This window comes from Triticum urartu, chromosome 1, assembly GCF_003073215.2.
Source record: "Triticum urartu cultivar G1812 chromosome 1, Tu2.1, whole genome shotgun sequence".
NCBI lineage: Eukaryota > Viridiplantae > Streptophyta > Magnoliopsida > Poales > Poaceae > Triticum > Triticum urartu.
In genome coordinates, this window is record NC_053022.1 from 9,574,583 (window position 1) to 9,581,638 (window position 7,056).

Sequence of the window (7,056 nt, forward strand, 5' to 3'; positions counted from 1 at the left end):
CATCTTGATCTTGTGATCATTGACGACATCCGCAACATGCAACTCCAATATCATCTTCTCCTCCTCAATTTTTTTTATTTTTTCCTTCAACAAATTGTTTTCTTCTTCAACTAAATTTAACCTCTCGACAATAGGGTCGGTTGGCATTTCCGATTCACATACATCCTAGATAAATAAAATCTATGTCACGTTGGTCGGCATAATTTTCATAAACAATAAATGAACCAATAGTTATAAATATAATATACATACCAAATCCGAATCATAGACAGGACGAGGGCCGACGGGGGCGGATACCAAAACCATCGCACTATATAAGATGCAATAATAAATGTAAAAAAATGATACAAGTATCTATCTAAACATACAAGTAAGAATATTTTTCCTTTCAGAAAGAAGATAAGAACAAGAGGCTCACCACGGTGGTGTCGGTGATGAGATCGGCGCGGGTGATCGACGGCGGTGAAGACGGGGACGGGGCGTGACGGACCGCTAAATCTAGACAAATCTCGAGGAAAATGGAGCTTGGAGGTCGAGATTCGAGAGGAGAAAGCTTAAGTAGTGTGGCTCGGGCATTCCATCGAACACCTCATGTGCATAGGAGGTGAGCTAGAGCACCACAAAGCCCTCTCCCCCTCGGCCAGAAAAAACAGAGCACTGTGCTCTGCTCTTGCGCGAGGGGGTATATATAGGCACCTCATTGGTCCCGATTGATGACATGAACCGGGACTAAAGGGAAGCCTTTGGTCCCGGTTCAAGCCACCAACCGGGACCAATGGTGGTGGGCCAGAAGCGAGGCCCATTGGTCCCGGTTCGTCCCACCAACCGGGACCAAAAGGTCCAGACGAACCGGGACCAATGGCCCACGTGGCCCGGCCGGCCCCCTGGGCTCACGAACCAGGACCAATGGCCCACGTGGCCCGGCCGGCCCCCTGGGCTCACGAACCAGGACCAATGCCCACATTGGTCCCGTTTCTACACTGAACCGGGACTAATGGGCTGAGCCGGCCTGGACCATAGCCCTGTTTTCTACTAGTGGCCCCCCTTTAGGGTTTCCCCAAACCCTAGGCGCATGGGCCCTAGGGGGGGACGCGCCCAGCCCACTAAGGGGCTGGTTCCTCTCCACACACAGCCCATAAGGCCCTCCGGGGCAGGTGGACCCTCCCGGTGGACCCCCGAAACCTCTCCAGTGGTCCCAGTACAATACCGGTAACCCCCCGAATTATTCCGGTGACCGTATGATGACTTCCCATATATAAATCTTTACCTCCGGACCATTCCGGAACTCCTCGTGACGTCCGGGATCTCATCCGGGACTCCGAACAACATTGGGTAACCACGTATATCTATTCCCTATAACCCTAGCGTCATCGAACCTTAAGTGTGTAGACCCTACGGGCTCGGGAGTCATGCAGACATGGCCGAGACAACTCTCCGGTCAATAACCAACAGCGGGATCTGGATACCCATGTTGGCTCCAACATGCTCCACGATGATCTCATCGGATGAACCACGATGTCAAGGATTCAATCAATCCCGTATACAATTCCCTTTGTCTATCGGTACGATACTTGCCCGAGATTCGATCGTCAGTATCCCGATACCTTGTTCAATCTCGTTACCGACAAGTCTCTTTACTCGTTCCGTAACACATCATTCCGTGATCAACTCCTTGGTCACATTGTGCACATTATGATGATGTTGTACCGAGTGGGCCCAGAGATACCTCTCCGTTTACACAGAGTGACAAATCCCAGTCTCGATTCGTGCCAACCCAACAGACACTTTCGGAGATACCTGTAGTGTACCTTTATAGCCACCCAGTTACGTTGTGACGTTTGGCACACCCAAAGCACTCCTGCGGTATCCGGGAGTTGCACAATCTCATGGTCTAAGGAAATGATACTTGACATTAGAAAAGCTTTAGCATACGAACTACACGATCTTTGTGCTAGGCTTAGGATTGTGTCTTGTCCATCACATCATTCTCCTAATGATGTGATCCTGTTATCAACGACATCCAATGTCCATGGTCAGGAAACCATAACCATCTATTGATCAACGAGCTAGTCAACTAGAGGCTTACTAGAGACATGGTGTTGTCAATGTATCCACACATGTATCTGAGTTTCCTATCAATACAATTCTAGCATGGATAATAAACGATTATCATGAACAATGAAATATAATATAATAATAACTAATTTATTATTGCCTCTAGGGCATATTTCCAACACCGCGGACCACCGCCACCTCCATGATTGTGGGTGAGGGATGACAGTTCAATAATTTTGAAAATTTCATCGATTTTGAATTCTTTTCACCAATTTTGAAAAAAAATCACAATTTTGAAAAATGTTCATCAATTTTTAAAAAATTTACAAACTTTTAAAAATAGTTATTTTTTTGAAAAAGTTCATAAATAGTTCTTCAATTTTTCAAATTTGAAAAAGTTCACCGATTTGGTTTTTAGAAGAGAAACCATGCCCATCGGTAGAGCAGCCATGCCCAGCCCAGCTTTGCATCTCCCTCTCCGCTCTCCTCTTCGCCGAGCTGAGATGAGGACGCCCAGCCCGCCGGACCGCCGCCGGCGCAAGCCACCGCCACCTCCAAGTCCGTCCGTGCTGCTTCATGCTGTGGCTACTCGCCGGCGCAGTCAGTCTCCCGAGCTCCACCACCATCGCTCGCGTTCCGGCCGTCCGTCCATGGCCGCGACAGCCACCGGCATCAGCAGGGCAAGCGCGGCGGGGGGCAACGACATCGGCACCGAGTTTCGGCCTCCAAACCCACATCCCGCCCGCCCGCCCCCCATCGCCGCCGCTGCTCAAGGTATTCCGCACCAGTTCCCCTCCCCTCCCCTTCCTTTCCTGCCCCAAATCTCCACCCTAATCGCCATTTTCCCGCAGGTTCCTTAGAAATTAGCGAGGTGAGGTGGAGCGCTTTGGCCAGAGAGTACTCTGGTCCAAGTTTAGCAGAAGGAGGTGAACTAGATAGATAGAGGCTGGGAAATTTGTTTTGATCCCTAGGCTGGAAAATGTTGCTCAACTCTGCACATTCGAACCCAGAAGAGTCGTCCTCCAGATTACAATTGATTCATCATTGTTCATTGGGTATGTATTCTTTCCATTCTCCGTGTTCGATTTGTTCTGCAAAATCTACTGCAAATGTAGGTGATCGGTTGTCATCTGGTTGCCATCTAGCAGGGAGAAATGATATGTACTACTATGTTGATGAAGCATGCCTTTTCCATTTTCAGTCTGCTGTTCAATGGATCCAGTTTATATTTGTCATGCCACTAAATGATGCTTGATGCTTTCGTACATTTTGCATATGTCTGTGTGTGCAACTGTACATCCTTGCGAATCTGTTGAATCTCATGTGGCTTCTGGTGTGACCGACTAATTGTTCGAGACACAGGAGGAATTATGCTCTTGAAGATGCCGAGTAACCTAGTATTTATTTCAGCATGACTTCTTCTGCATGCAAACCACACATTTTTCTCATTCAGTAACACCAATTTAGTATGGTTATCTTTGCAATCAATTTTACTCTCGTTTTTTTGTACCAGAATCTCAAGCGAATTTCTATCGACCAGCCCCTGTACCATTATCGAGCGTGCTTGTCTCTGCGCAGGATCCTAAATTTGGAATGCTCTAATCCATCTGAGAACTCAAGCAGTTAAAGCTTGCTAGGGGCTTGACTCGTGGAATAAGTGATAGAGACCTGAAACCAACCTCAGATGAGCAAATGCAGAGTACAAGCTGCAGTTTCATTACCTTCTTTGTTTGTTTCTCAGTCACCTTGCAATCATCTGGTTTTGGTTTCATAAAATAGAGAGTCAGATGATGACGATTGACGATTGATATTACTTTCAAACCTTATGATCATCTAGTTTTGGTTTCAACAAATACAAAGTCAAATGGTGACGATTGACGATTAATATTACTTTCAATGGTTGCTAGTCTATTATGTTCTCCACATGAATTTAAGAGGCACACCCTTGACATGTATCGCCCGGTAGTGGGTCATAACACTCTGAGCAAGTCATTACAGTATAATATTCACCTCTAGTCACCCAGTAGTATTTTCAATCCATGCTAACTTGCCAATTAATCTCAATACAATACCATGATATATTATGCATTATCGAATGCTGCCATGATGTATTGCTGTGCCTGTGACTATATAGACTTTTTTTTAACCACACATAATCATGTATACATGTTTGAATATTTCCTGAATTATTGTTCTAAATCAGACCACGGTCAGCATTGGTGGTAGGTCGCTCCTCTGTTAGTCAATCGATTGTATTGGTCATGATGAGAATGCAGTTGCTTCAGTTTCGAAAAGAGCACTGACCCATTAGGCTGCATTTCTTATTCCTGTTTTTGTGGCTCGTGTATACGTAAATTAAGTGCTTACATGCTAATTGTTGTTCTCCTGCATAGATAGCCCACATTTAGCATATACACCATACCATTGTATACATCATTTACATTTTACGTTATTCAAACGGTTCCTTTAATGGACTGGTTGCTCAAACTGGAAACTGGTTCCTGCAACTGGACAAGATGAAGGGATGCTTGAATATATTGCTTCCAGTTCGTTTGCACAGGCAACTCATATTCAGGATCATAGATGCCCAGTAGCCAGTGTTTGGTTTTCAAATGACTTGTTAATTTTTTTTTCATTGAAAAAAGGTATTCTACGCATTCTGCTTCATTTCTTAAGTAGATTTGCTTCTACAGAAAGTTACACTCATTGCTTTTTTTTTTTTTGCTTGCTCTCGGAACATCACAGTGTTATTAGTTACATACAAAAGTTCCATCCTGGCGAAGATGGCCCTTTTGGTATATCTGCCAATGCTTGGAAATGCCTATAAAGGCTGTGCTGGTTACTCTGCCATGACATATGACGTGTGCTGGATACTGGTTTATGTTTGCCTTTTATGCTTAGAAATAAATATCGTTCAGTTCTCTCTAACTGCAGCAATCTTCAACTGTCAATCTTGTAGTGCTGGATCTCTGAGACCATTCTTTTTTGGCTTCAAAGAAAATTGAACTTATTTGCACTGAACTTCATTTCTCTGTTCTTCTGATTACTGTTCAGCAATTAAAGTGGATGTTTGTCGTGTTTCATTTTCTAAGGATTATATAGCGCAACTAGGTGTTTATTATTTCTGACCACTATTCTATTTATTAATACCTTCTGCATCATGTTGTTTGTCAAGCATGTTGGTGCTCTGTCCTGAAAAAAAAAACATCTCTTCATCTTCGCATAATACTACAAATGTAGTGGTTGGTTTCCATCTAGCAGGGATGCTATATCTTTTGAAAGTTGTATTGAGCAAGTTGTTGACGAAATATACCACCATAGTTAGTATTTTTGTTTTTGGTGTAAGCATTCCTTGTTTATTCACTCCACTGTTCAATTGGTCCAGTCTAGTTAATTGTGCGATTAAAAGATGCTTTCACACATTTCTATTGATCTTTATCTGTGTGTGCGCAAAAGCTGGTCCTAATGAATATTCTGAATCATGTGTGTTTCCTCTGATAACATTTATTTTGACCTCGTTTGTAAATGATCTGGTTGCTTATTTTGTTTAGGATAATGTGCAGGAGGCTAAGCAAGCACTTCAATTGACAAGAAAGTGGGGAACAATTGATGTAGCTGATGCACTAGAGCTTCTCTCACCAGATTCTGAAAGCGAGGAAGTAAGCTATCTAGCACCTCTTTGCGTGCTTCCATTTTTCTTAGATGTCTGTGTGCTATGAGGTTTTCAGATTTTATCATGGTTTTAAATAGCACGCTAAGGCTCTTAGCGGCGGACCTCTTCTCGCGCTATTTAAAATGCTTGTTCACTTGTTTGGACCAAAGTCTCTTAGCGCAAGACCTTCTGTAAACGCTATAGCGGGCTATAGCGGAGCTATAGCGGGCTATTTAAAACCATGGATTTTATTAGATACGTTGGCACGCTTCCTTGTGAATTAGTCATTAGTAATTATGCAATTTTTGTTGTGGAGTTTCTCATGAAAAATTGCTGTATGACAACATGTGTCCTTTCTTCAAGTCTGTATATCCAGTTTCCGCCATCTTTTACACTTTAATGCTCCCTTCAAATCATATTTTAGTAGAAGTAGGGATACTCACTTTTGTGAACTGTATCTAGTTTAAGCGCTGTTGCTGAGTGGAGACATTTACCTTTAACTTGTTCAGATGCTTTTTGAAACTGTGGTTTTATCCGATTCAATACTTGGGGAGAAATTCTGATAGCGATCTCATATTTGTACATGGGATGAGAGGCTTGCCTCAGTTGTACTGTTCACGCATCTTCTTCATTGATAGAGATAACTTACTGACCGGGGAGAAACCCTAGTGAACAATTTATGTGACCCCAACCCATCTATTAGCATCCCCTTTTCCAAAGAAGCACTCTTTGCCCAAGAAGAGCATCCCCTTTTTTCCAAGGAAGAAAGAATCGAATTCCTTCCCCGCAGGAGAGAGCACGTCTCCTCCAAAATACCTGCTCCCACAGATCCTATTCCCACCGACGACCCATCTGTAAGATAACTACAATTCCATTAGCAGCTAGTTAAACACGCCAAGAACTACACAATAACTATTAAAACGATTAAGAAAAATAATTTCAAAAAGGAAAACAAATAAAAGGAAACAAAAGGATGATAGAAGCAAAATAAGACAAGAAAAATACGAAAAAGTACCTAAATGCACCTAGAAGCTGGAACTGTCATTGCTAAATGTTTTCAGGTCTAATACTGACGGGAATGTTTTCAGGTTTAGTTAGCAACCTGACAAACCTGGAAGGAGAGAGTACTGCCTAGAAATAATATCTAGATAGAGAGAGGAGGATTGGCACTAAAATTTGGCTTTGATGCAAATAAATTCCTCCAACCGCATGACCCCATCCATCCGTCTCCTTTTCTCTTTGCCAAAGAAAGAATCAAATTCCTCCCCACAGACCACATGCATGTATCCCTGAATTCTTTTCCAAAGAAGAGCTTAGCTGCTTTCCCGAATCCTATTCCCAGCTTCCAA

At 43.3% G+C, this 7,056-nt stretch overlaps 1 long non-coding RNA gene across 1 annotated transcript; it reads left to right on the plus strand.

The window, feature by feature from the left end:
• The first annotated feature begins 2,508 nt into the window (after nucleotides 1-2,508).
• On the plus strand, nucleotides 2,509-7,029 carry LOC125542183. Its single transcript, XR_007297811.1, has 3 exons — nucleotides 2,509-2,829; nucleotides 2,907-3,110; nucleotides 3,569-7,029. It is a non-coding gene; the product is annotated as an uncharacterized LOC125542183 (long non-coding RNA).
• The last annotated feature ends 27 nt before the right edge of the window (nucleotides 7,030-7,056 follow it).